The 27650-nt window shown below is 42.7% G+C and overlaps 1 protein-coding gene and 1 non-coding gene across 2 annotated transcripts in view; one reads left to right on the top strand and one right to left on the bottom strand.

Annotated features, from left to right (window-relative positions):
- LOC124594282 (tektin-1) overlaps positions 1-27650 on the top strand; it is a 188081-nt gene that overhangs the window by 88794 nt on the left and 71637 nt on the right. The window lies entirely within an intron of this gene.
- Positions 21734-21807, bottom strand: Trnas-cga. Its single transcript has one exon. It is a non-coding gene; the product is annotated as a tRNA-Ser (tRNA).

Raw genomic sequence — 27650 nt, 5'->3', positions numbered from 1 at the left:
AGCACTGAAAGACCTGAGTCGAAACAAGGCCCCCGGAGTAGACAATATTCCATTGGAACTACTGACGGCCGTGGGAGAGCCAGTCCTGACAAAACTCTACCATCTGGTGAGCAAGATGTATGAAACAGGCGAAATACCCTCGGACTTCAAGAAGAATATAATAATTCCAATCCCAAAGAAAGCAGGTGTCGACAGATGTGAAAATTACCGAACTATCAGCTTAATAAGTCACAGCTGCAAAATACTAACACGAATTCTTTACAGACGAATGGAAAAACTAGTAGAAGCCAACCTCGGGGAAGATCAGTTTGGATTCCGTAGAAACACTGGAACACGTGAGGCTATACTGACCTTACGACTTATCTTAGAAGAAAGATTAAGGAAAGGCAAACCTACGTTTCTAGCATTTGTAGACTTAGAGAAAGCTTTTGACAATGTTGACTGGAATACTCTCTTTCAAATTCTAAAGGTGGCAGGGGTAAAATACAGGGAGCGAAAGGCTATTTACAATTTGTACAGAAACCAGATGGCAGTTATAAGAGTCGAGGGACATGAAAGGGAAGCAGTGGTTGGGAAGGGAGTAAGACAGGGTTGTAGCCTCTCCCCGATGTTGTTCAATCTGTATATTGAGCAAGCAGTAAAGGAAACAAAAGAAAAATTCGGAGTAGGTATTAAAATTCATGGAGAAGAAATAAAAACTTTGAGGTTCGCCGATGACATTGTAATTCTGTCAGAGACAGCAAAGGACTTGGCAGAGCAGTTGAATGGAATGGACAGTGTCTTGAAAGGAGGATATAAGATGAACATCAACAAAAGCAAAACAAGGATAATGGAATGTAGTCTAATTAAGTCGGGTGATGCTGAGGGAATTAGATTAGGAAATGAGGCACTTAAAGTAGTAAAGGAGTTTTGCTATTTGGGGAGCAAAATATCTGATGATGGTCGAAGTAGAGAGGATATAAAATGTAGGCTGGCAATGGCAAGGAAAGCGTTTCTGAAGAAGAGAAATTTGTTAACATCCAGTATTGATTTAAGTGTCAGGAAGTCGTTTCTGAAAGTATTTGTATGGAGTGTAGCCACGTATGGAAGTGAAACATGGACAATAAATAGTTTTGTCAAGAAGGGAATAGAAGCTTTCGATATGTGGTGCTACAGAAGAATGCTGAAGATAAGATGGGTAGGTCACATAACTAATGAGGAGGTATTGAATAGAATTGGGGAGAAGAGGAGTTTGTAGCACAACTTGACTAGAAGAAGGGATCGGTTGGTAGGACATGTTCTGAGGCATCAAGGGATCACAAATTTAGCATTGGAGGGCAGTGCGGAGGGTAAAAATCGTAGAGGGAGACCAAGAGATGAATACACTAAGCAGATTCAGAAGGATGTAGGTTGCAGTAGGTACTGGGAGATGAAAAAGCTTGCACAGGATAGAGTAGCATGGAGAGCTGCATCAAACCAGTCTCAGGACTGAAGACCACAACAACAACAACATGGAGAGGACGTAATGTTAAGGGAGCATGTGACGAATTGGGTCAGAAATTTGAATTCTGTAAGGACAAATTCACGATGAGGACAGAGGCGGAAGGCCGTCTGATGTGACTGATGATGTGGAGCAGAAAATTGAAGCAGATTTTCTCTCTGATCGCCGTTCGACAACTGACGACCTGCAAGCAGTTTGTGCAAACATTTCAAGAACTGTTGTCCATGAAATCGTAACTGATCGATTAAATTATCGCAAGTCGTGTGCGCGATGTGTGCTCAAGATGCTTACCGAAGCACACAAAATGAACAGAGACAGTGCCGCACGCCAATTTCTTGACCGTTTTGAGACTGAAGGCGAGGCTTTCCTCAAATCTATAGTGACAGGAGTTGAAACATGTGCTTATCAGCATACTCCAAAGAGCAAACGACAATCAATGTAGTGGCACCACACTCACTCACCTTCAGCCAAAAAAACTCAAAATTCAGCAAACAGCGAAGAAAATCACAGTGTCAGCGTTTTGAGACAGAAAAGGGGTTCTGCTCGTTGATTTTTTGGAAAGAGGTGAAACAATAAATGCTGCGAGACATTGAGGCCATGAAGAAACTTCGCAGAGCCATACAAAACAAACGCTGCGGGATGCTGACAGTGAGAGTCTGTCTGCTTCATTAGAACGCGCGTCTGCACACCGCTCATGCAGTTGATTTCGGCTGATTGGAATCCTTTAAGCCATCCCTCTCACAACCCGGATCTCGCACCGAGTGACTATCATATGTTCACTAAATTGAAGGACCACCTTCGTGCAAAACACTTTTCCGACGACGACGAGGTTAAAATCGAAGTGAAGAGTTGGCTGAAACAGGCGGCGGCAGACGTCTGCGACACAGGAATCAGGAAGCTCGCCCCACGTATCACAAAATGTATTGAGATAAATGGTGATTATGCAGAAAAATATTGCAAGACCTATCTACATCTACATCTACATGGATACTCTGCAAATCACATTTAAGTGCCTGGCAGAGGGTTCATCGAACCAACTTCACAATTCTCTGTTATTCCAATCTCGTATAGCTAGCGGGAAGAATGAACACTTATATCTTTCCGTACGAGCTCTTATTTCCCTTATTTTATCTTGGTGATCGTTCCTCCCTATGTAAGTCGGTGTCAACAAAATACACTCCTGGAAATTGAAATAAGAACACCGTGAATTCATTGTCCCAATTTAACGAAATCGGTCGTAATGAATGGGATTGATTTGAAATTTCGTTAAAGAAGAATAATAAAATTTATCTGTTGTTTTTAAGTTAATTTTCTTTCGTGCGAACTTTGTTGTAGAACCACTCTCTTATTTTCGTGTGGTAATAAAAAATTTTTACTTATTTAATTATTACGTATATTTAAACAAAAAATAATATTTACGTGAACTCATATGAACTGGTTAAGAATATTAGGTTGAGAATTGGGTCCTTTAAATCATTCGGCCTTGGCATACACTTTCCTGATGCAGTGGATTTTTTGTTAAATATTTTTACTGAATTTTATCCCGGCGCTAGCCATAGAACACAAGATTACCTCTATTAGCAGAAAATGTTTTAATTATTGCCAAGCCGACATTTATCACTGATCAAACCTACTTCATTACACATTTAAGATATTTTGAAAGAACCAAACTGTTTAAATTTCAATGTTAACTAACATTAGCTATCCGCCTACGAATGCACAAACGTATAATTAATTCAAATTTTATCAGCCACCGGATCACTGAAAAAGAAGAACAATTTCTTAATTCACCATTGATTTTTATGCATCTGTTCCCGATTTACGGGTTTGCTATTGTTGGTCGCGGCACAGCCCAGCAACACCGCTAAAAAATGCTGAAAAATTCTTAAAGAAATTTTATAGATGACGTGGGCAAGCTAATTTACATAAATAATTCACACTTTTGATAAACTCTAATATATTTAGATCAAACAACAATACAACTCACATTAATTCGTAACGCATCGTCTAATGGCGGCCAAGTCCAGACAGAGACAAAAGAAGTCTACCCATTCGTAAAAAACTCTTTCACAGTGTCCTACCGCAATGACTTCTGTACAGAGAAGACCAAAGAATACATAATGCATTGTGCTTAAATAGTATTGCTGACTATTAACATTTCTTTGCAAATTGACGATATTATTCTCTTCTGACAACATTTTATATATATCTCTGCTATCGCAAATACTGACACATTTTACAATCACATAATAAATACAGAAAAATTCCTATCCTAAATACAGAGAAATATTACAACAAAAAATATAAGGAGAATAACAAATGTCTTTTACACCACATTCAGTAATATTTTTTGTTCAATAATTACGATATATACAACTTGCCCAGAGCGGCGTATATGGTACAAATAAACTCTTGTTTAATAATGTGAGTTTGCCAGGGAACGTTACATTGCCCCCTGGCAGCATTTGGCAAAGAGTTTTTACACTTTGACACAATGGTGCCAGTAACGTTCTTTACACTTGTATATTTTACGGAATGGCTCTTTTATTTAGTCCCAGGGTTATATAAGTTCATGGCTCCCCCATTTGGGCGTAGGCAAACAGGAAACCTGGGCAAAACTGTGCCGGAGCCCGCCAGCCGCACACTAAACAGCTGCGAGAGAGCATATTCCGCTACCGAATTAGAGGCTCTTGCAGTGGTTTGGGCGGTAAAGAAATTTAACTATTACATCTATGGTAAAGAAGTCAAAGTATTCAGTGACCACCAGGCTTTGAGCTATTTAATGACTTGCAAATTATACCATACCCGCTTGCTAAGATGGAGGTTAGCATTACAGGAATATAAAATTAAAATCATGTACCTTAAAGGACAAGATAATGTTGTAGCAGACGCCTTGTCGAGGCTTCCACTAGGGCAATCCTCAATGTCAAATATTTTGGGACAATCGGAGGAATATCGAATACTATTAGTTAAGGTACATAGGAGGGACTTTTTACATATGTGTAAAAATATGTCCATATTGCAGGAAACTGATCCGATTTGGCGAGATATCATTAGTAAAATTAAAGAAGGAACCAATCTTAAAAGTGTTCAGAATTTCAAAATAGTAGATAATATTCTGTATTATAAAACAGGTGTGTCAAATGACCATGGAGTCGTGTGTATACCACAACAGGCTATCCCAGCTGTAGTGTGGCACACGCATTTAGCATGGGGTCACGCTGGGATAGGCAAGACAATAAGGATTTTGTCCAAATTCTGTTATTTTAAGGGGATAAGCCAGCAGACTCGCACCATTATCAGGACTTGTCCTCTGTGCCAAAAAGCTAAGTTTCAAAATAAGTCCACAAGGTTTGAACTGCATCCTATAGTGCCTCATCGACCACTTCAGTTAGTATCTATAGACATAGCAGGACCCTACCCACGAGCCAGGGGTGGATTGAAGTACATTTTAGCGGTGTATGACCTTTTCTCTAAATATTTAAAAATATACTGCCTTAAATCAGCCACTGCTCGTGGAATAGTTAAATGGTTAGGGAAGGAATATTTTACACAAGTGGGTAAGCCTGAAGCGATAATATCGGATAATGCTTCCTATTTTACAGGCCATACCTGGAAAAACTATTTACATGAACAAGATATAAAGCATATACTAATTTCCCGTTTTCACCCACAAGCAAGTTTAGTAGAGAGAACATTTGGAGAGTTAAATAAATTTTTCAGGTTATACATTGCATATAAACACACAAGATGGCCAGATCTGATACCTAAGTTTGTAGAAGTTCACAACGCAACCCCGCATGCTTCTACGGGGTATCCACCAAACGAGATTATAATGAATAATAATAGAGTTTTGAATGAGTGGCTGGCACCTTTGCCTAAGGTCCCAGTCATTCCTGAGCCTAAGGAAGAGAAGATAAGAAAAGCAGGGTGCAACCTTACCAGGTGCGCTCAGAAAAGGAAAGAAAAATTAATTACCTACCACAAGATCAGGGGGCAATTTCCCACACCTCAGGACAGGGGAGTGCCCAAAGCCTCTGTTCACTCCCCACCTGCTTCTGGCATTGAGGTTATGGTACAGTAGTATAGCAGACGGGGAGTGTTATACGTGGCGCCGTGTGACAGGACGTTGTTCAGTTTTCTTATTTCTTTAGCTACTATTTCCTTCTTGGACCAAGGAATGGAGTATGAGGCTCGACAGTAAGTTTTGTGAGGCTTCACCTCGATATTGTACTGATATCCCTTAACAATTCCTGGTCGTTCAGAAAATACATCTGCATAATTAAATAATAACTGTACCAAATCCTGCTGTTGCATAGAGTTCAAATTTTCGGACTGTGATACTTTGTTCACAAGTGCGTCCACATTTGCTTTTAATTGATCACTTTGTACGTCAGGATAATAGAGATTCTGACCTAGACAATGATTGTCTAAATGTAGTATCCACTGATTCCTACACCTTATGTTAATAGCGTTACAATTAGGTACAGGTACCTCTTCAGATCTGAGCATGGACAATTCTATTCTCCTACCAGCATTCATCAAACTTAATTTTCCCCGAGAAAGGTCGATTATTGCGTCCCTTTCTCTCAAAAAATCTACCCCCAAAATGCAGGCTACCTTTAAACCCTTTACTACCAGGAATGAGCACGCTATGGCTTCATCCCCTAAATACATCTCTACCCGCACTTGGAGTTTAATTATTTGTCGCTGTGCACTTATGGCTCCAGTGACTTTACAATTATTCACGGGAAAAGTCAGCATACGCCCTTCCTTCCCCAGTACTTTGAATAAGTCCATACTCATAACACTGACAGTAGCACCTGTATCTACGACCGCTTGCACATCAATATTGTTAATTTTGATCTCTATTATCGCTTGTACTTTGTCTTTGTGCTCCTTTATGCACGTGGATGGTTCAGTTATTAATTCATCTCCCATCTGTACCCCGTCATTATACCTAAGGATACAGATTTTGTTCGGTGTTTTGTTCTGTGTCGGGCTGCTCTCACTCCAAACCTCAGCCGACGATGGAGAGCGTATCTCGGCTGCATCTAGTTTGTTGAATTATTGCTAGTGGATGGGCGTGGCTGCTCTGTGTCACTGACCTCCACTATGTGCACGTTGTGTTGCGTCGGCCGCCACGGTTGCGCAATTGGCGCATTTTGTGGTGGCGGTCGGTTATTGTCATATCTATCACTGGTTTGCCGGTCCGGACTGGGCCTCTGGTTCTGCGGCCAAGTTCGGTTTGCATCATTATAAGTATTAGTGTTGCTCGGCCCCCTGGCATTTTTCCATCTATTATTGCTTGGTGGGCCTGTCTCATACCGGTCATCGAACCTCCTTTTCCGGTCATTATTCACCGGCGGACTATTGCCGTTCCGGTCTCTACCTCTATTTCCGTTTTGTGCATACTCCTGTCTCCTATTATTACCTCCGCCGTTTCCATTACTTGGTGGAGGCGTGTTATTTCTACCATTTCTATAACCATTTCCGTTACTTCTAGCCTGTTCAGAGGCTGCCTTAACGTCCTCCTGAATCAGGTCAATTGAGTCCAGAACAGACAAGAAATGTTCCATATCATTTTCAGGCACGTGTATAAGTTTTTCCTTTACATGTATCGGCAAGTGTGATTTCAAAAGCCTGATCAAATCCCGGGATGAAATCTGTTCGTCCCAGTAACGGGTCTTATTAATGTACTTCTCGAAATATTTTCGCAAATTGCCTAGTCGTGGAGAATACGGCTCTGGATTATATACCTCCTTCCGTAATCTCTCCTGGATACATGTTGACCAATATTTGGCCAAGAATGCTTTTTCAAATTGCTCATATGTATCACAACTGTCAGCTGCTTCGGTTGCCCATAATGCAGCATCTCCTTGTATGTAAGACATAACGAACTGTATTTTCTGGGTATGACTCCAAACGCTAGGCAAAATGTTTCTAAATCCCTTGATAAATACTACAGGGTGAACAGATTTCTTCTCCGTTGTAAAGATCTGAAACTGTCGGTTCCTAATCAAGCTTTCTTCAATCACTACTTTGGAATGACATTTATTTGTTTCGCTTACATTGGTTGCCTGTTCTGTCTCGCAGTCGCAATTTTTTACTGCAGTATTTATATGCCTATCATTGTTGGACCTGGCTGGCGTGACATACGCCCGTGCCTCGTCATGCTGCAAGCTAAGCTCCATCTCGGCAAGACGACGGTCCACACTCCGCTGCCACAGCGGAATGTCTTTGTGCACTATCCTTTTTAGATCTTGCACATCCGCACTTGAGCCCACATCTCTGGCCTCAATTGCGGCGTGCACTTTCTGATCTATTTCTTTTATGACTTCATTTTCTGCTTTGTGCACTTGTTCGATCACTTTATTCTCAATTACTTGAGTTGTGTCTATTTCTAGTTGTTCGACCCTATTAGTCAGGACACTGATTTCCTCTACTATATTGGCGTTAGCCACTTGAACACTATCTACTCTTTCGCTTAATTCTTGCACCGTTTTGGGTATGGTTTCATATTTTTGTTTTAAACTAACAATCTCATTTTGCATAACTTCTAAAGTTTGCATCAACTGCAAGTCCCTCTCATGCAGGCGTCGGTCACGCTCTGCTTGTTTAGCATCACGTTCTCTATCGCGCTCTGCTTGTTTGGCAAATTCAGCTACCAATCTCTGGTCACGCTCTGCTTGTTCAGCATCACGTTCTCTATCGCGTTCTGCTTGCATACATGCAAATTCAGCTACCAATCTCTGGTCACGCTCTGCTTGTTCAGCATCACGTTCTCTATCGCGTTCTGCTTGTTTAGCATCACGTTCTCTATCACGCTCTGCTTGCACACGTACAAATTCAGCTTGGAAATTGAGCATGCGCTCGAACATAACTCTTAATGATTGCACTTCTGACACCTCACCACTCTCTGGTCCGTGTCCAGTGCTTGCGGATGGCACAGTATTTCCGCTATCAACTGAATCACTGGGTGGCAATGGCAACATTTCTTGTCCTTCTGCCCCCAGATTCTCACATTGTACTTCCTGAACTACGTCACTAACATTACTTTGTGTCCCACTTTCCAACTCGGTATCACTACTTACTGACTGTTGCTCATTATCCATGTTGATATCTTTCTGACTACGCAATCTAACCATAGTAAACAAAAGAAATAAAATCTGAACTAAATATCCTAACACTCAGGTTTCACTGACATAATCACACAAGAAATGGACATTAACTAATACACACTTACTATATACTACAATGACTAACTACCTAAATGTCCTGTTATTTTAAAACAATTTACTAACAACAAGCACACCACTAATGATCCGAGAACACTGCACTGAGGCTACTTTACTACCCACAGGACAACTACACTGTAGCTTTACCTTTTGGTGATCTATCTTGGGTGCAGCTGCCCCCTGATATTGTGGTAGGTAATTAATTTTTCGAAATATTGAGCTCTCTTCTTCAGCTTGCCTCTGGGTACATAGTGTTCTCATGCAAAAAATCATACACAGGTATTACCACACAATATTGGTTATGCAATGCATACAATACATAGAAAAATTATTAAATGTTCTGCAACAAAGTTCGACTATATTAATTCCCTAGTTATCTCACGGGTATTTAGTGGCCACTGCATATTTGGCCCCACGTTGGGCGCCAATTTAACGAAATCGGTCGTAATGAATGGGATTGATTTGAAATTTCGTTAAAGAAGAATAATAAAATTTATCTGTTGTTTTTAAGTTAATTTTCTTTCGTGCGAACTTTGTTGTAGAACCACTCTCTTATTTTCGTGTGGTAATAAAAAATTTTTACTTATTTAATTATTACGTATATTTAAACAAAAAATAATATTTACGTGAACTCATATGAACTGGTTAAGAATATTAGGTTGAGAATTGGGTCCTTTAAATCATTCGGCCTTGGCATACACTTTCCTGATGCAGTGGATTTTTTGTTAAATATTTTTACTGAATTTTATCCCGGCGCTAGCCATAGAACACAAGATTACCTCTATTAGCAGAAAATGTTTTAATTATTGCCAAGCCGACATTTATCACTGATCAAACCTACTTCATTACACATTTAAGATATTTTGAAAGAACCAAACTGTTTAAATTTCAATGTTAACTAACATTAGCTATCCGCCTACGAATGCACAAACGTATAATTAATTCAAATTTTATCAGCCACCGGATCACTGAAAAAGAAGAACAATTTCTTAATTCACCATTGATTTTTATGCATCTGTTCCCGATTTACGGGTTTGCTATTGTTGGTCGCGGCACAGCCCAGCAACACCGCTAAAAAATGCTGAAAAATTCTTAAAGAAATTTTATAGATGACGTGGGCAAGCTAATTTACATAAATAATTCACACTTTTGATAAACTCTAATATATTTAGATCAAACAACAATACAACTCACATTAATTCGTAACGCATCGTCTAATGGCGGCCAAGTCCAGACAGAGACAAAAGAAGTCTACCCATTCGTAAAAAACTCTTTCACAGTGTCCTACCGCAATGACTTCTGTACAGAGAAGACCAAAGAATACATAATGCATTGTGCTTAAATAGTATTGCTGACTATTAACATTTCTTTGCAAATTGACGATATTATTCTCTTCTGACAACATTTTATATATATCTCTGCTATCGCAAATACTGACACATTTTACAATCACATAATAAATACAGAAAAATTCCTATCCTAAATACAGAGAAATATTACAACAAAAAATATAAGGAGAATAACAAATGTCTTTTACACCACATTCAGTAATATTTTTTGTTCAATAATTACGATATATACAACTTGCCCAGAGCGGCGTATATGGTACAAATAAACTCTTGTTTAATAATGTGAGTTTGCCAGGGAACGTTACACCAGGAAGGGGAAACTTTATTGACACATTCCTGGGGTCAGATACATCACATGATCACACTGACAGAACCACAGGCACATAGACACAGGCAACAGAGCATGCACAATGTCGGCACTAGTACAGTGTATATCCACCTTTCGCAGCAATGCAGGCTGCTATTCTCCCATGGAGACGATCGTAGAGATGCTGGATGTAGTCCTGTGGAACGGCTTGCCATGCCATTTCCACCCGGCGCCCCAGTTGGACCAGCGTTCGTGCTGGACGTGCAGACCGCGTGAGACGACGCTTCATCCAGTCCCAGACATGCTCAATGGGGGACAGATCCGGAGATCTTGCTGGCCAGGGTAGTTGACTTACACCTTCTAGAGCACGTTGGGTGGCACGGGATACATGCGGACGTGCATTGTCCTGTTGGAACAGCAAGTTCCCTTGCCGGTCTAGGAATGGTAGAACGATGGGTTCGATGACGGTTTGGATGTACCGTGCACTATTCAGTGTCCCCTCGACGATCACCAGTGGTGTATGGCCAGTGTAGGAGATCGCTCCCCACACCATGATGCCGGGTGTTGGCCCTGTGTGCCTCGGTCGTATGCAGTCCTGATTGTGGCGCTCACCTGCACGGCGCCAAACACGCATACGACCATCATTGGCACCAAGGCAGAAGCGACTCTCATCGCTGAAGACGACACGTCTCCATTCGTCCCTCCATTCACGCCTGTCGCGACACCACTGGAGGTGGGCTGCACGATGTTGGGGCGTGAGCGGAAGACGGCCTAACGGTGTGCGGGACCGTAGCCCAGCTTCATGGAGACGGTTGCGAATGGTCCTCGCCGATACCCCAGGAGCAACAGTGTCCCTAATTTGCTGGGAAGTGGCGGTGCGGTCCCCTACGGCACTGCGTAGGATCCTACGGTCTTGGCGTGCATCCGTGCGTCGCTGCGGTCCGGTCCCAGGTCGACGGGCACGTGCACCTTCCGCCGACCACTGGCGACAACATCGATGTACTGTGGAGACCTCACGCCCCACGTGTTGAGCAATTCGGCGGTACGTCCACCCGGCCTCCCGCATGCCCACTATACGCCCTCGCTCAAAGTCCGTCAACTGCACATACGGTTCACGTCCACGCTGTCGCGGCATGCTACCAGTGTTAAAGACTGCGATGGAGCTCCGTATGCCACGGCAAACTGGCTGACACTGACGGCGGCGGTGCACAGATGCTGCGCAGCTAGCGCCATTCGACGGCCAACACCGCGGTTCCTGGTGTGTCCGCTGTGCCGTGCGTGTGATCATTGCTTGTACAGCCCTCTCGCAGTGTCCGGAGCAAGTATGGTGGGTCTGACACACCGGTGTCAATGTGTTCTTTTTTCCATTTCCAGGAGTGTATTTTCGCATTCGGAGGAGAAAATTGGTGATTGGAATTTCGTGAGAAGATTCCGTCGCAACGAAAACGCCTTTGTTTTAGTTATGTCCACCCCAAATCCTGTATCATGTCAGTGACACTCTGTCCCCTCTTCCGCGATAATACAATATGTGCAGCTCTTCTTTCAATTTTCTCGATGTACTTCGTTAATCCTAACTGGTAAGGATCAAAGAGCGCGCACCAGTATTCCAAAAGAGGGCGGACAAGTGTAGTGTACGCAGCAGTCTCTTTAGTAGATCAGTTTCATTCTCTAAGTGTCCTGCCAATAAAACGCAGTCTTGGGTTAGCCTTCCCCACAACATTTTCTATGTGTTCCTTCCAATTTAAATTGTTCGTAATTGTAATACCTAGGTATTTAGTTGAATTTACGGCTTTTAGATTAGACTGATTTATCGTGTAACCGAAGTTTAACGCGTTCCTTTTAGCACGCATGTGGATGACCTCACACTTTTCGTTAGTTAAGGTCAACTGCCACTTTCCGCACCATTGCGATATTTCTTCTAAATCGTTTTGCAGTTTGTTTTGATCTTGTGATGGCTTTATTAGTCGATAAACGACAGAGTCATCTGCAAACAACCGAAGACGGCTGCTCAGACTGTCTCCCAAATCGTTTATATAGATAAGGAACAGCAAAGGGCCTATAATACTACCTTGGGGAAGGCCAGAAATCACTTTTGTTTTACTCGATGACTTTCCGTCAGTTATAACGAACTGTGACCTCTCTGACAGGAAATCACAAATCCAGTCACATAACTGAGACGATATTCCATAAGCACACATTTCACTACGAGTCGCTTGTGTGGTACAGTGTCAAAAGCCTTCCGGAAATCCAGAAATACGGAATCGATCTGAAATCCCTTGTCAATAGCACTCAGCACTTCATGTGAATAAAGAGCTAGTTGTGTTTTAAAAGAACGATGTTTTCGAAACCCATGGTGACGGTGTGTCAATAGACCGTTTTCTTCGAGGTAATTCATTATGTTCGAACACAATATATGTTCTAAAATCCTGATGCATATCGACGTTAACGATATGGGCCTGTAATTTAGTGGATTACTCCTACTACCTTTCTTGAATATTGGTGTGACCTGTACAACTTTCCAGTCTTTGGGTACGGATCTTTCGTCGAGCGAACGGTCGTATGTGATTGTTAAGTATGGAGCTAATGCATCATCATACTCAGAAAGGAACCTGATTGGTATACAGTCTCAACTAGAAGACTTGCTTTTATTAAGTGATTTGAGTTGCTTCACAACTCCGAGGATATTTACTTCTACGTTACTCATGTTGGCAGCTGTTCTCGATTCGAATTCTGGAATATTTACTTCGTCTTCTTTTGTGAAGGCATTTCGTAAGGCTGTGTTTAGTAACTCTGCTTTGATAGCACTGTCTGCGATGGTATCTCCATTGCTATCGTACAGAGAAAGCATTGATTGTTTCTTGCCGCTAACATACTTCACATACGACCAGAGTCGCTTTGGATTTTCTGCCAGGTTTCGAGACAAACTTTCGTTGTGGAAACTGTTATAAGCATCTCGCATTGAAGTCCGCGCTAAATTTAGAGCTTCCGTAAAAGAAAGATCGCCAATCTTGGGGATTTTGCGTATGTTTAAATTTGGCGTGTTTGTTTCGTTGTTTCTGCAACAGTGTTCTAACCCGTTTTGTGTACCAAGGAGGATCAGCTCCTTCGTTTGTTAATTTATTTGGTATAAATCTCTTAATTGATGCCGGCCGGAGTGGCCGAGTGGTTGAAGGCGTTACAGTCTGGAACCGCACGACCGCTACGGTCGCATGTTCGAATCCTGCCTCGGGCATGGATGTGTGTGATGTCCTTAGGTTAGTTAGGTTTAAGTAGTTCTAAGTTCTAGGGGACTTATGACCACAGCAGTTGAGTCCCATAGTGCTCAGAGCCATTTGAACCATTTTTTCTTAATTGCTGCCGATACCATTTCTTTGAATTTGAGCCACATCTGGTCTACACTTATATTATTAATTTGGAACGAGTGGAGATTGTCTGTTAGGAAGGTGTCAAGTGAATTTTTATCTGCTTTTTTGAATAGGTATATTTTTCGCTTTTTTTTCGATAATTTGGGGATTACAATATTCAATCTTGCTACGACAGGCCTCTGTTCACTAATCCCTGAATCGGTTTTGATGCTTGTTATTAACTCAGGATTATTTGTTGCTAAGAGGTCAAGTATACAGTTCAAGTAAATTTTGCTAATTTTTTTTATTTTTATTTTTTTATTTTTGCTCAAAAAATTCTTGTAACCTTACTTCCGGGTTAGCCTCGTAGTCTGTACTGCCGGGATGTTTAAAATGCCGGAAGAACGAAAATGCGCAGCAGAGAGCGACAGACCTTTCCACGCGAAGGATTTGCTGCATGCATGAAGTGGGTGAGAGCCAGTGATAATGAGATACAGAGTATATTACAATGACAACTAGGAAGAGAGAGATATGGCAGTGAGAAGAGACAGCGGCAGTAGGAAGGAAGGAATGAGATATTAGCTGTAAGAGAGAGCGAGAGGGAGACAGGGAAAGTGAGAGGAGGCTCTAGTAGTGGGACAGAAGCCATTGCGACACGGGCTGAAGACGTATTTTCTCTCTTTATGCTACACGCTCGCTCGCTCTTTTCGTCTTCAAGGCCTGTACTGCAGATCTACTCGGCGTCCAAGCCATTACATCACCACGTCGAGTGTAGCCGCCGCGTCCTCTAGGCCGTCCAGAAGCGTCGATGACTCGGAGCTGTAAGGACATTCGTCCACCAATTGCAGTCTCGTCGTCCTCCACATAATGGGTGTACAGCGCTTTCATAAATTCTGATCACAGACGCAGAATAGTTTTTTGCTTCATCCGCAGTCCGGCCAGATAGATGTTAGCACATTCAACATTCAAGGGATAGATGAGAGTTTTCCAGCCCTGCATGAATTCTATCACTGCAGCTGTCATGTATGTCTGGCCAACACAAACTACTTCGTTCGAAGAAATATGTAACGTGAAGCAAGTGTAACTTCAACGGTACAAAAAGGCGTCACACTGCTGTTGAGATACCCAAAACGACACGAACTTGATGCCGGTCATAGAGCCTACACTAATCTGCGTGTCATCAGATTGATCTGTTCGCGAACTTCATGTAGATCGTTTTTAAAGTGACTCGAAATTCTCGCTCTGCCATCTTTTTACATATATTCCGTCATGAGATTTGTTTTTGACAGTTCTGACTCAATCAGAGCAAGCTGCAGCATACTGTCAGCCGTGAGTGAACACTGGACTGAAAAATTAAATGCACTTGAGTAAATATCCTTTAACGTTGTGCAGAAAGCTACACACTGTTCAGTAGGTTTAAATTTTACTAGGCCTCCAGCAGACCTGAGAAAATGTCAGAGATAAACCGGAAGTATTTAAAGCCAAGTTAAAATGTTTCCTTGTGGCACACTCCTACTATTCTGTACAGGAGTAGTTGAGAACTTTTCTCTGTAATGTGTTATTTATTCGTACATTCTGTCACAATTTTTTGTGTTACATTAGTTCTTTTGTTTGTAAATTTTCTATTCAGTATACTGTAACTGTGTACGGACTCGTTCCGTGATCAAATAGTTCTGGCGCGCATGGTCCCATTTTGCACGACAAATAAATAAATAAAATAAAGTAAACACCGTTGCTATCGCCAACCATCACTTGTACGATGACCAGCAATTTATCGGTATGCATGCGTCAGCTTCCGCTCCTAATGAGTTCCAAAACGCCGCTCATAAAAACAAAATTTTCCAGTGCTCATACCTCGAGTTCTATTGGTGACTTAAAGATAGGGTCAAGTTTTTTGGATAGGCCTTGGGCTAGACACCATTTGTATACCCAACAGAAGGCAAGTCTTAGTGTCACTTCTCTATAGTACAGGGTCAAAGTATGAATATTACACACTTCCCCCAGTTTAGGCAGCAAATCAGTTGTCTCTGTTTGCATTTGACACGGTTCTACGATGGGTTTGATGAGCCTTATGGAGGCAATAGTTCATGGGCGGTTCCTCGGATAACTCGAAAAAATGGTCTTTTTACTATATTTTCACCGTTATCAGCGAACCCAAACGCAGCCGAGGATTTCAAGACGGCTATGCAAAGCAAATGGCAAATGGTTGTAATTTTTACGATGTATTCCTAAAAGCCCGATCTCGAACCACTCTGAAAACGTTCTTCATTTATTTAACCGTTTCCGAGATACAGAGATTAAAATGTAACCTATTTGTACACGTAGAATACGCACGTAAAATCCGGTGACAAGAGGAAACGTAGTTTATAAAGTCACTTAGAACACAGAAATATGCTGTAAAGGTCTGCGTTACCATCTGAGCCCCATGTTGCAGCACTGAAGCACATGCAACATTTTTGTGCACGTAGAATCCGGCCTGAGGCGTAAAATTAGTTCTGTGTTATTTCAGTTTCGCATAAGTAAGTTATCTGTATTTTACTGACCAATACATTTCGTTTCAATGAGTTACATGCCCTGCTGCAGCAAAGAAAGTAAGAGAATCAGCGGAAAAATGTCAGTATGTTCCTGTTTATTAAAAAGACTCTGACTGAAACGTGGGAGGCCAGCTGCCTCATTCCACCTTCCTCAGCACCTTTAAAAGTTTCCCCAAAAATTTTGGCATGTGAACATATTCACGCTTTTTTATGATGAGAGAGGAGAAGACAGTGGCAGTGGCAAAGAGACGGAACCAATAATAAATACTGGAAGACAGTAGACATTGGTTGTGTTACAGAAAGAGTGAAGGAGGCAGTGACAGTGTGAGAGAAAGAGAGGAACACAGTGGCAGTGGAACATAGCTGACAGTGACAGAAAAATGCTAGGAAAAGAATGGAGAAGACAATGGGGGGGGGGGGATGGGGTGAGGAATAAAGATAAACAGAAATGGAAGTGGGTGAGAGCCAGTGATAATGAGATACAGAGTATATTACAATGACAACTAGGAAGAGAGAGATATGGCAGTGAGAAGAGACAGCGGCAGTAGGAAGGAAGGAATGAGATATTAGCTGTAAGAGAGAGCGAGAGGGAGACAGGGAAAGTGAGAGGAGGCTCTAGTAGTGGGACAGAACGGATGAGACAGTGGCTGTGAGACAGAAGACTGTCAAAGGGAGATTCAAAGAGATAATGACAATGAGTTGTGCTGAAAGAGTAAGTGAGCCTGGGCAACTGGGAGTGGATGGGTATGACAGCGATGCGCTATTGGGTGTGAGTGAGTTCCATGTAGGAGAGATCGTAAGAGTTTGATGTGAGCTGCATGTTTAAAAAAGTGCAAAATTTTTGAAAAATTTTTTTAAAGTGCTAAAGAAGATAGAATGAGGCAGCTAGTGCCCCACTTTTCACTCAGAAACTTTTAAACAAATAGGAACATATTCGCATTTTTTTGTGCTCCGACAGGAGCATTTTTTCGCTGGTTAACTGTTGGCTTAGTTTTCAGTTCAAAGGCTGGTTTGATGCTGTTCTCCACGCTAGTCTAGCCTGTGCAAGTTTTTTCGTATCTGCTTAATTTTTGCAGTATACCGACTTGAACCTGATTGCTGCAGTCAAGACGTGGTCTCTCTGTACAATTTTAAACCCCTACACTTCCTTCCATCTCCAGCATTGATGTCTTAGAATGTGTCGTGTCACCTATTTCTTCTTTTTGTTAGTTTGTCTCATAAATCTCTTTTCGCCGCAGTTCGATTAAGTACATCTACATCTACATCATACTTCTCAAGCGACCTAATGGTGTGTGGCGGAGTGTACTTTCGGTACCGCTATCTGATCCCTCCAACCCTGTTCCTCTCGCGAATAGTGCGTGGAAAGAATGATTGTCTGTATTGGCTCTAATTTCTCGAATTTTCTCCTCGTGGTCAATATGCGATATGTATGTGGGGGGAAGTAATATATTGTCCGACGTGTCCTGGAAAGTGCTGTCCCGAAATGTCAATAGTAAACCTCTCCGTGATCATTGAGAGAATAAATAGATGATTTTGACCAACGTACTGATTTCACATACGACCAAAATCTCTTAGGGCTTTTACTCAGGTCGGTGGACAACGTCTTACTTTCAAAATCTGTGAACGCCTCTCTCCTTGCTCTCCTTAAGCTCATTTTCGCGTCGTTCAGCTTTTGTTTTTCAGCTAGGTTTTTACTTCTCCTGAATCTGAGATGAAGTGCTCTTTGTTTACGTAGCGCTTTTCGTCTTCTTCATAAGTTACTTGATTTCCCACTTGATCTTCAGCATTATTCTCAAGTACCACATTTGAAAGAATTATGTTCTCTTCTCGCCCGAACTCTTTCGCATCTACATTTCACTTTCTTAACAAGGCTATACTCCGGACATTTACCTTTAGAAAAATCTTCCTAACACTTAAATTTACATTCGATGCGTAGTAACTTTTTTTTCAGAAACTGTTGCCTTCTATTGCCAGGCAGCATTTTATATTCTCTCTACTTAGGCGATCATTAGTTATTTTGCTGCTCCGTTTCTCATTTTCTAATGTAATTTCTCCAGTATCGCCTGATTTACTTCAACTACATTCCATAACTTTTTTTTACATTTGTTCATGTTCATGTTATGACCTCTTTTCGAAACACTATTCATTAGTTTCAACTGCTCTTCCAAGCTATTTTCCATCCCTGACAGAACCGCAATTCGATCGGTAAATCTCCTAAGTTTTTTTCGTACTTCTCTCAGAACTTTGACTCCCATTCCAAATTTCTCCTTAGCGTCCTCTACTGCTTCCTCAGTGAACAGACTGAATGACGTCCACGATAGACTAAAATCTTGCCTCGCCCCTTCTCAATTACTTTTGCACTCTCATGTTCTTCAACTCTTATAACTGAAGTCTTGTTTCTGTACAAATTGCAGATAACCTTTCGTATCAATTGAAGACATGAAGTCTGAAAATGAGTCCGTGATCATATTTTGGCACTTTGTTTTACAGCTCCATCTTGATCACACAAACTTTTACACTTCATTATTACCGATTTCGGCTACTGCCATCTTCAGATCTGTTACAAACAAAAATGGTGTGTAACTAACTACGTTCAGTTTGCTGACGTTAAATCTATAAAGGGCCTGGTGTTACGCAAGGAAGATAAAACATACTTACATGATTAACAAAAAATGGTTCAAATGGCTCTGAGCACTATGGGACTTAACATCTATGGTCATCAGTCCCCTACAACTTAGAACTACTTAAACCTAACTAACCTAAGGACAGCACACAGCACCCAGTCATCACGAGGCAGAGAAAACCCCTGACCCTGTCGGGAATCGAACCCGTGAACCTGGGCGTGGGGAGCGAGAACGCTACCGCACGACCACGAGATGCGGACCATGATTAACAGCCGCGTATACCAGCCGTACATACCATTAAGATATTCTGATGTAGTATCAACGTCAAACTAAACAAGTAGGTATGTAGTAAGTAATGGTGATGATCAGAATGCGTCTAGTATTTATACAAAGGAAATGGCGTCAGCAGAGGGCACTGTAGCCAGGCTACACGATTAACCAGTATTGCAAATATAATGGTTAAAATGCGGTATGCGTAGTCATTAACTGAAATAACTTCACATAGCAAAACGAGCGTCTGACAGTAAAACATATACTGACATACTGTACGTGGAATTAGATCCTTACTTAAAATCAACATAAAAAGTGCAAATATTAATAACGTGAAGCTCCTAGCCTGGCAAAATAAAACATACAATTGTGTAAAAGCCAGTATAAAAAGTGTAAGGTTAAAATCACAACCATAAAATGAAATCTTCCAGCATAACAAAATCAATTACTATAACCGTAATAGTAAGGAAAGTAACGGAACAGTGATTATTAATTAACAATTGTAAAATCGACAGTCGATGATACATCCGGAGTGGTATCTGAATGGCGGCACATAGAGGCTTATCTGTATGATGTTCTTGTTTTGCTGCGGCGTAACTTGCGGAAAAAGGCAGTCTCTTCGTCGCCGGCGGCCGCACGACAATCCGCTAGGGCGCCCGCAGCTCTCTCTGAATACATCAAAGTAGGCTTTTAGGTTAAACTCATTCTGTTCATTCAGCGGTGATTCCGGCTGCCATTTTCTGTGTACATAAATCTCCATTTCCTGGAGTAGACTCAGTAACTGCCCCTTTGGCGCCCTATGCTACACATTCATATTATTCTCTCTGTTTCCTATCTAATGTTTTTTCTCTGTCCAAATGTATACCGAAAGCGCTTTTATTTCGGTTATACGCATGCTCTTTAAAACGAGTCTTGAAATTACTTCCTGTCTGACCGATACAAAACTTGTCACAGTCTTAGCAGATGTTCTTATAGACACCATTGCTGCCGTCATTTTGAAAGACGAGAGTGTGCATCTCATACTCATCGTGAACGTTTAGGAGAATGGCTTGCACTGTGTCACTAACAATGTTGGAAAAGCATCCTAGTTCATGTTTAGGGCAGCATGAATGAATGGACGCAAGTCATGGCACGAAAACACCAGCAAATCATCACAGAACCGCCGTCCTGGTCCACACTCTCCACGCGCTGCGGGTTATACGTCTCACAGGGTCTTCGGTGCTCTCGGCGCCTTGCATAATTTGAAAAGCGGCTGACTCAGATTGTAGGGCCCACATTACACACCTACAGCCGGCTACTGTCCACTTTCTGTGTTGATTGCCCCGTTGTGCGCTTATCAGACTTTAAATTTCCATTGACGCATTTCCCTTCGCAGTGATTCATCTACATTTACGTCTATATCACTACTCTGCAGTTCACACTTAAGAACCTGGGCGAGGGCTCTTCGACTCACCCTAAGACTATTACTCTACCGTTCCATTCTCCAACAGATCGTGGAACATTTAAATGTGAACTCTTGATTTCTCTTACTTTATTACAAAAGTCGTTTCTCCATATATAGGTTGGCTACAGTAAAGTATTTTCACACTCAGTGGAGAAAGTTGCTGATTGAAATTTGGTGAAAAGATGTCGCAGCAACGAAAAACGCCTTTGTTTTTATTGATTGCTCTGGCTGTACGTTGGTGCCTACGATAAAGGTGCTTTCAGTGGAGGTTACGACGTGACTTTTTTTGGTGGAGACGCCAGGTACTTTCACATGTCTACATCAATGTTTTTTTCTGCTCTACAGTCGCAGCGCTGAAACGACACAGGATGCACTGTTCCCATTTCAGCGGAACGATACTCATGATGACTATGTGCAAAACCTAATCAGCAGAACCTAAGAAGCGAAACAGTTTGCTCACATACGGATCCCGGACGCCCAGGAAAATAATCTAGAGCGCTGTAGCACAGGCAACGGCCAGTGACGTACAATCCGCGAAATGCTTGTACGGAAAGTGAGACTGCTGGTAAAGTTATTAAAGCGATGCTTTGAGCCGGATCGTACCCTTCGTTGTTTGTCGGATGTCACACACGAAGTCGAGGATTGTGACTCTTCGTCAAGAAGACAAACGCGCAGATGTCGTCCATAACCACAACTGTGGCGCAGATCGAGGACTGGGGCTTCTCGTTCGAGCTAACTCTTCTCGTTCGAAGAAACTGAAGACCCGTTCGATGATTGTGAATCTATGGCGCAAGGGTCTACCATCGATGCTCACGTAAGTGAACAACGCGATCAGAACGCTAGGATCGTCCAGCGGCGTCATACAGATGACCCCTGACAAGATACAGATCCAAGATGCTGTAGTTGGGTCCGATGGGAATCCCTGAAATAGCAGGTCGCAGTTTCTACAGGACATGGGGCAATGCAGAGAGCTGTGCTGCAAGCCTTGTGCAATAGCTGTTAGTGCTAGTGCATTGCGGGTCGTCAGTTCAAATCCCATCACCAGCAGTTGTTTGTTATTTAATATTCATTATCCAGAATGAAATTTTCACTCTGCAGCGGACTGTGCGCTGATATGAAACCTCCTGGCAGATTAAAACTGTGTGCACCGACCGAGACTCGAACTCGGGACCTTTGCCTTTCGCGGGCAAGTGCTCTACCATCTGAGCTACCGAAGCACGACTCACGCCCGGTCCCCACAGCTTTACTTCCGCCAGTATCTCGTCTCCTACCTTCCAAACTTTACAGAAGGTCCGCAGGAGAGCTTCTGTAAAGTTTGGAAGGTAGGAGACGAGATACTGGCGGAAGTAAAGCTGTGGGGAGGGGCCGTGAGTCGTGCTTTGGTAGCTCAGATGGTAGAGCACTTGCCCGCGAAAAGCAAAGGTCCCGAGTTCAAGTCTCGGTCGGTGCACACAGTTTTAATCTGCCAGGAGGTTTCAATATTCATTATTTCTGGAAAGTACCGAAAAACTCAAACCTCTTATGTTCACGACGTTGTCATATTCTGGAATATTCTGTGCCTCTATAAATAGCAGCAGTATTAGTCCAGATCTGTTTTGTTCTGGTTCTATGTTGGTGTCCGCAATAAATGTGTTTTGTGTGCTAAGTGTTGTACTTCATTCACGACCCAGTTTTCGGACGTGAGCTTCATTGTGGTTACCACGTGACAGTATTAGCCATCCGTTAAAACAGCACGCACGTCGGTTTGTAGCGCTGATGCTGGGTGCAGAACTGATATCACGCAGTCTTGTTAGGCTTGACTGCTGACGTGAGGCGTGACAGGACAGTGATGCGCACGTGCCAGTCGGTTGCATGGAATCAGTGCAGAGAGGAACTATCGAGTTCGGACTAGAGATGGGCAAAGTCGTTCATCCTTGGGAACTAGTTCACTGGTGATCGCTCTTTTTTGGGAACCGTTCATTTTTACTCGTTCACCGTTCATTGTGCTTGGTTCTTATGAAATATTAAAAATTGATAGCATAGGTGACTGAAGATGGAAGGCGCCAAGAGGGGAACTTGCCTCCCCCCTGGAGTACAGGATTTTTTTTCATAACAGAATTCTCACACACTTGTCATTTTCGTGATTCGGCAAAATATCTCGTTTAGCCAACTGTAGCGTTACGTGGCTGATAGCAGTGAAATAATATAAGGTGGCGCACGGAAAACCGGCTCCGAGTACAGTCTGCTCGCCAGTTACGCACGATTTGTTGACCGCTACGAGCAGAATAGATAAACATCTAATAATTAGGCACTGAAGAAATAACAAATAAGCTAATGCAAACAACCTCGAAACAGTACATGACGATTGGTAAGCGACAATGAGCACTCTAGTACTCGGTAGCAATTTTTCGTGCGCCACCCTCTGCCACTGAAATAATATTGTAGGAGTTATCGTATTCTCTTTACAAAATGTGACACCATAAACTCGATTACGAAGCGCGGGCTTCATTCGGTTGTAAGTCGGTCCGTCTTCCATAACAACGAACATACTCTTTTACCTTGGATCAAAAAAAGACGGAAAATGGCCACTCGTTTGTGCCGAGCCGAAGTCCTTCGCATGTGTAATAACAAAAAATTTTGCCTTTTTACAAGTATTTCTTCTGCAGTTTATCGAAATAGTGAAGTAAAATGTTCAGATGTGTGTGAAATCTTATGGGTCTTAACTGCTGAGACCATCAGTCCCTAAGCTTACACACTACTTAAGCTAAATTATCCTAAGGACAAACACACACACACCCATGCCAGAGGGAGGACTCGAACCTGCGCCGGGACCAGCCGCACAGTCCATGACTGCAGCGCCTTGACCGCTCGGCTAATCCCGCCCGAAATAGTAAAGTAAGCTGGTACGCTGTTTTGTTACTTGAAAAGATGTATGTATTACATACCCCGTAATTTTTATGTTGTTTACGTAATTATAAAATAAATTTTAATTACCGTCCGTGGACGCTTAATACAATACGAAAAGAACGAGAAGTTCAGAGTTAGAAAAAAAAAAACAGGTCTAGGATGGGCGTGCGAAGCCAACGAGACGAACAACAACAACTCGATACTGAACTAACTATGAGCAGTCGGCAGTGGAACTGCGACGAGTGGCCACACGAAGAAGGACGAGTCCGGCCGGGCGAGACCGAGACCGAGACAGACGGGAACGGGACCGAGGTTGGAACGAGGTCGGCTGACGTGCCGTTGCGGGAACGACACCGATCGTTTCCCGTTTCCGGGAACTATAAGTAGAACGCCGCGACCGAAGTGAACTATGAAAGACCGTTCCTTAGAATTCGTTCCTCGCTCGTTTTGTTCATCTTGGTGAACCGTTCTTTTGGGCTCATTAGTTCGCGAACGACCCATCTCTAGTCTCTAGTTCGGACTTGAATATGACCACTCCGTGAATGAAGTTGCCCTATATGTTGGTGTATCAACGTCGACTGTGCAACGAGTTAGTCAGGAATTGTGTATCACTCTCAGCTATGTAACAGGCCATAAGAACAGTGGTCATAAAAAGGGTCTAAATGACAGGGTTCAGGCCGGCCGGAGTGGCCGAGATGTTCTAGACGCTACAGTCTGCAACCGCGCGACCGCTACGGTCGCAGGTTCGAATCCTGCCTCGGGAATGGATGTGTGTGATGTCCTTAGGTTAGTTAGGTTTAAGTAGTCCTAAGTTCTAGGGGACTGATGACCTCAGAAGTTAAGTCTCATAGTGCTCAGAGCCATTTGAACCATTTGACAGGATTCAGAGACGAGTGTCACATCTCGTCAATGACAAATCTGTTTCAAACCCGACAGGAACTGCCGCTGTCAGTGTGTGCAGGTCCATCTCAACCTGTTTCCAAACAAACGAAACTTGGTCTCGAAACCTGGCAGAAAATCCAAAAAGATTGTGGTCGCATGTAAAGTACACCTTCGGCAAGACACGCCTAATTACTTCACTGTGCGATACGAATGGTATTATTACCGATGACAATATCCTCAAAGCGAAATTATTAAACACAGTTTTTCGAAATTCCTTCACCAAAGAAAAAGAAGTAAAAATTCCAAAATTCGAATGAAGACCAACTGACAAAATAAGTAACTTAGAAGCAGATATCCTACATGTAGCGAAACAGCTTAAAACTCTTAATAAAGACAATTCTTATGGTGCGGATGGCATACGAATTAGGTTCCTTTCAGAGCACGCCAAAACATTAGCCCCATACTAAGCAATCTTATACACTCCAAGACAAAAAGAAAAAAAACGCACCACGAAGGAATTATCCCAATGGGACTAAAGTCGGTAGATGTGATGTACATGTACAGATAAACAACTGATTACAATTTCAGAAAATTTTGATTCTCCACAAATTGAGCGAGTGAATAACGCATTTGTGCGCCTCTGCCCCCTAAGCAAGCAGTTATTCCGCTCGAAATAGATTGACAGAGCTGTTGGATGTCCGTCAATGGGATATCGTGCGAGATTCTGTCCAATTGGAGCGTTACATCGTCAAAATCCCAAGCTGGTTGAAAGGCCCTGCCCATAATATTCTAAACGTACTCGGTTGGGGAGAGGTCCGTCGACATTGTTGGCCAAGGTAGGGTTTGCCAAGCGTGAAGACAACCAGAAGAAAGTGACGCCAGCTGAGTGCGGCCACTGTTTTTCTGAAACGTATGCCCAGGATGTCTTCCCACGAACGGTAACAAAACGGGGCACTACTATCATAGGCACCAGTGTACAACCAGAGCAGAATAGAATTCCTGGACGGGGAATGCAGCTATTTATATAAACATGTAATATCAGTGCAAAAATGCTGCCATCGGAGCACAAAAAAGGCGAATATGGCTCTGTGTATAAGACTCTGACTGAAAATTGGGTTACCAGCTGCCTCATTCTACCTTCCTCAAAACCTTTAAAAATTTTGCCCAAAATTTTGGCATCCGAAGCTATTCGTGCTCCTCTTAACATGCAGCTCACCTCTCACTCGTATAATTAACTATTACTCGCTCACGCCCACTAGCCCATCGCTGTAAGTCGCTCATACCCATCCACTAAGCCGGCCGGAGTGGCCGTGCGGTTCTAGGCGCTACAGACTGGAACCGTGCGACCGCTACGGTCGCAGGTTCGAATCCTGCTTCTGGCATGGATGTGTGTGATGTCCTTAGGTTAGTTAGGTTTAAGTAGTTCTAAGTTCTAGGCGACTGATGACCTCAGAAGTTAAGTCGCATAGTGCTCAGAGCCATCTGAACCATTTGAACCCATCCACTACCATACGCCTATTCTCACTAACTCACTCATTCAGCCTATCTCATTGTCATTCTACCTTTCTGTCTCTATAGTTATCACTGTCTGGTGTCTCACAGCAACGCTCTCCTTCGTTCCATCCCACCACTACCGTCCCCTCTCACAGCCATTATCTGTCTCTTCCTCGTTGTCATTCTCATACACTCTGTCGCTCATTATCACTGGCTCTCACCCACTGTCATTTTATTCTTCTCTTTATTCCTCTCCCATTGGCACTGTCTTCTCCACTCTTTTCCTAGCGCTGATCTGTCATTTTCAACTACGTTCCACTGCCACTACGTCCCTTTCTTTCTCCCACAATGCCGTTAACTCCTTCGCTCTTTCTATACCACAACCACTGTCTCCCAGTTTTTATTACCTTTCCGTCTCTTTCCCACTGCCACTGTCTCATTCTCTCTCAACATAAGAGAGCGCGATTACTTTCACATGCCAAAATTTTTGTGAACATATTTAAGGATGCTGAGGAAAGTATAAGGAGGCAGCTGGTACCTCACTTTTCAGTCACTCTCTTAAACAGAACTCGCACTTTTTCTGTGCTCAGATAGGAGCATTTTTGCGCTGGCTCCGTTCTTTTCCACGCTACAGCAAGTCATGTCACTGATATGGGTCAGTAAAATTTTGAGAGTTCACTTACATGAAATTGAAATAACTTGAAACTAATATTACAAGTCAGTCCGATTTTGTGTGCTCAAAAGTTTTGAATGCGCATGAGTACTACAACATGGGGTTCCCAGGACACATCTGTCGATAACGGAGACACTTTACAGCATATTTCTTCGTGCTACGTCTCTTTATAAACTACGTTTTCATCTCACACCCGATTTGACCGCTTATCTTACGTGTACAAGTAGTAAATGGGAACTTCCATATACCGGAAATGTATGAAGATATCAACCAAATTAGGAATATACGTTAATAATCTCAGCTATGTGCCACCCATAGTCATCTTGGAATCAACGGCTCGGTTTTGGTATCCAAAAACCAGGTTTTTCGGGTTTTTCTCAGAAACCACCCGTGAACTAAATCAGGCTGTTCCGGCTCGAGAGCTCAGCTGCGAGCAAACGGGCGCCCGCGGGCACTGCCGGGCAGGAGGGAGTAAACAGCTTGCGCGCGGGCACGCAATATCACAGGTGGGCAGGGCTGAGCAAGCAGCTTACATGCAGCACTGTACACAAAACACTGGCTAGGGACGAGGCCATGTACAAGGCAGTACAAGGTGACCGATAATAATTAACAAAAAAATTAATATAATCCAAATGTACGATCATTTTATTTAGTGTGAGAAATACATTTCTGTTTATTGACGATTAATGAAAACATTGGGCGTCAGTCCTCGAGCTGCCGCAAGTCGAAGAATACTCTAAAGTGTGTGCAGATGGGACCTTTCTGCAGTCTTCAGTCATTTCGTTATAGAAAACAGTTGTTCATAACCAAATGTTGAGCCGGACGTAGGTATGATGTCAAATGGCTCTGAGCACTATGGGACTCAACATCTTAGGTCATAAGTCCCCTAGAACTTAGAACTACTTAAACCTAACTAACCTAAGGACATCACACACACCCATGCCCGAGGCAGGATTCGAACCTGCGACCGTAGCAGTCCCGCAGTTCCGGACTGCAGCATGATGTCACCTGCATTCGTGTGTCATTTTGGGAAAATCATCTGCATGAAGATCGCGATACCATCTTACCAAATTCGTCGTGTTGTAAAATCTGTCCTTGAGCAGTGCGCTGTTTTACATATCTATT

This window comes from Schistocerca americana, chromosome 2 (assembly GCF_021461395.2).
Source record: "Schistocerca americana isolate TAMUIC-IGC-003095 chromosome 2, iqSchAmer2.1, whole genome shotgun sequence".
NCBI classification, from domain to species: Eukaryota; Metazoa; Arthropoda; class Insecta; order Orthoptera; family Acrididae; genus Schistocerca; species Schistocerca americana.
Note: the sequence above shows the minus strand (reverse complement) of the source record. Positions and strands in the feature narration are given on the sequence as shown.